Source organism: Benincasa hispida, chromosome 12, assembly GCF_009727055.1.
Source record: "Benincasa hispida cultivar B227 chromosome 12, ASM972705v1, whole genome shotgun sequence".
Classification (NCBI taxonomy): Eukaryota; Viridiplantae; Streptophyta; class Magnoliopsida; order Cucurbitales; family Cucurbitaceae; genus Benincasa; species Benincasa hispida.
This window is the reverse complement of record NC_052360.1, coordinates 39,244,707-39,247,827: the sequence shown is the minus strand read 5'-3', so window position 1 is coordinate 39,247,827 and position 3,121 is coordinate 39,244,707. Positions and strand designations below refer to the sequence as shown.

General features: G+C 42.5%; 1 non-coding gene across 1 annotated transcript; it reads right to left on the bottom strand.

Moving 5' to 3' along the window:
- Positions 1 to 1,620: 1,620 nt before the first annotated feature.
- On the bottom strand, positions 1,621 to 1,727 carry LOC120068649. The gene has a single exon (XR_005479285.1). It is a non-coding gene; the product is annotated as a small nucleolar RNA R71 (small nucleolar RNA).
- Positions 1,728 to 3,121: the final 1,394 nt, after the last annotated feature.

The window sequence follows — 3,121 nt, the reverse complement described above, 5'->3', positions numbered from 1 at the left end:
CGAGAGAGAACCTTGAGGCAAAGAAGTAGAGAGCGGGCCGACTCTAGCAAGAGCGAGATTATCTTTTGAACATGAGTAGAAAAGACGGTGTAAAAGCCCGAGAAGCAAGAGATTGCTACCAGGCTATTTATTCTATTCTTGCATTGTTGTCTTGTACTTCATCTTTATATTTATACAATGGAAGTTCTTATTCTACATCTGTTCACTCTCTTAGCACGCATGAGTAGCTAAATTAGTCGAATAGGTTGAGAAGAACTAAGCTAACATGACCTAGGATCTTCATTCTATGCGATTATCTTATATTTATGTGTGTTTCATTCATCCATTAGAGATACTTGGGAGGATAGTCTAAGGACAGGATCTAGGCTTGGGAAGGTCAGGTCAGAATCTAAGCTCGGGAGAGTCAGACTAGAACTGCATAAACAAGAGATAGGGACTTAGAGATAATCTCCGTTTTTCAACTTACATCGCATGCACCCTAGAGATAGGTATGATGATATGTGGTCACCTTGTTTGTATATCATCGCATAGACAAGAATTAGAGGCTTATGTGTAGGCCCTAGAGACACCTTTTCACGTACATCGCATGCGTTCTAAACTTAGAAGTTGTGGCATTCGCACCGAGAAGTGGTTTACTATTGTATGCATGTTGCATGATCACATAGCATGAACGCATCCTAGGAAGTGTCAGCCGAAACTTTTTTCAACCGGTTCACTGCATACTCATCGCATCTTCCGTTTTATCAACTCTTTTCAAACTCCGCTGCATTTTTTCATTTTTCATTATCACAAACAACAACCTTACAACTATTTATTTATTTGGTTACCGCAAAGTTTTCATAAAAATTACCACCGTAACTTATTTTCCCAAGTCCCTAAGTTAGACCCTGGACTTACTAGGAACTCAGTGGGGTTTACACTTTGATTCCACTGAGAAACTTGAGTGCTCAACGCATTTCCATCATCGCATATCATCCACAATTCCACATCATAAAACCAAGCATCAAGTTTTTTGCACCGTTGTCGGGGACTTCGGCAAAATAGTATGCTAACGGTAATTTTTTTGATTTCTTTGCAGGTTCTCAATCTCTAGCGAATTACGACCCGAAGATTGAGAGAACATTTCGACGTAGACTAAGAGACAACCACCAACAACAAGAGAGAACACCAAGAATTGCGGAACAACAGGATGCAAGGGCCGCAAATGCGAATAATATAATGGCCAACCCCATTATTCTGGCGAATGACTGCAATAGAACCATCCGGGACTATGCGTCACCTAACCTCTATGATTTCTCTCCAGGAATCATGAGGCCGGCGTTAGATGAATCGAGGTTTGAAATGAAGCTGGTAATGTTGCAGATGATCCAGGCTGCTGGGCAGTTTAGAGGAAAGCGTGGCGAAGACCCGTACACCCACCTCCGGAGCTTCATAGAAATCTGCAACACTTTTATATTCCTGAATATATAAACCAAGGAAGTTCGGCTCACTCTGTTCCTATTTTCCTTATGCGATCAAGCAAGAAAATGGGCATATTCTCTCGAACTGGGGGAGATAACCTCGTGGGAAAAGGTGGTGAAAAATTTTATGAAGAAGTATTTCCCACCAACCGAGAATGCTAGGAGAAGGAAATTAATAACAAATTTTGAACAAGAAGATGACAAATCGCTCAGTGATGCCTGGGCGAGGTTCAAGCGGCTGGTAAGAGATTGTCCACATAATGGCTTACCAGATTACCTGTAGATGGAGATCTTTTACCAAGGACTGAATCCCTCTTCACAGACCGTTGCCAATGCGGCAGCCACTGGTGGTCTGCTCGATAAAACATATGGGGAGGCAAAGAGTATACTTGACCACATTTCCAAAAATCACGAGAATTGGCGGGAAAGAAATCAAAGATTAAGAATTAAAGATAATGATGCAAACAACGGGGCCATCACATCCCTGTAGAGCCAGATGACTGCGATGCTGAGTTTAATTCAAGGCATCGCAGTTAATAACACGGAGCGAAGAAAGGGCAGGTCAACGCAATCACTCAAACGACTGTAAGTTGTGTCAATTTCGGAGATGATCATTCGATGGAGGAATGCCCCGAGAATCCCCAGTCGGTATACTTCATAAGAAATAATCCCTACTCTGATACATACAACCCTGGGTGGAGAAACACCCAAATTTCACGTGAAAAACTCAATAACAAAGCTTTCAACCTGTGGTGCAAAAAAGAGAGCCACCCGGATTTTTCCCACGAAATGACGGTCAGACAAGCAATCATGCTAGTAGTTCACAATCACCACAATCTTCGTCCTTAGAGAGCTTGTTGAAACAGTACATTGAGAAAACGAATCAATGCTTTAGAATCAAGCAACATCTATTCGAAATCTCGAAATTCAGGTGGGACAAATTATAGGCAAGCTGAAAAATAGACTGCAAGGGGCATTACCCAGCTCAACTGAGCTTCCTCGCAACGCTGGGGGTACGGGGAAGGAACAGTGCTTAGCAGTCTCCTTGCTAAGCAACAAAATAACTACAGAAGTAGGGAAGAAGCCCAACGCGACCAACTTAAATGCAGTGACAATCGAAGTCCATTGACCTATAGTCAGAATAGCCCGAGAAAATGAACCCTGAAATTGCGTCCACCCTCAAACATCTAGATCTTGAGACCGAAGAAATCCAACCACCAACAGCTCCGCAAAGATTGAAAGAGGAACAAAATGATGAAGAAAATATCGTAACAGTGGCCGCAGCGCAAAACGTTATGATCCCACTGAAAATGGGAGATCTAGGAATCTTTGCAATACATGTTCTATTGGAGGGGTCTACAGTGGCCAAGCACTATGTGATCTTGCGGCAAGTATAAATATAATGCCGCTATCAATCTTCAAACAATTGAATGTTGGCACACCCACGCCCACAAAAGAAACTCTCCTACTCATGGACAGATCTCGCATACACCTTGAAGGAAGTTGAAAAATGTCGCAATTTCAATCGATAAATTCATCTTGCCGGGAGATTTCCTCATTTTGGATTATAAAGCGGACAAAGATGCACTCATCATATTGGGACGACCATTCCTTTCGACTGGTCGCGCTCAAATTAATGTACGCAGGGGGGAGATTGTAAT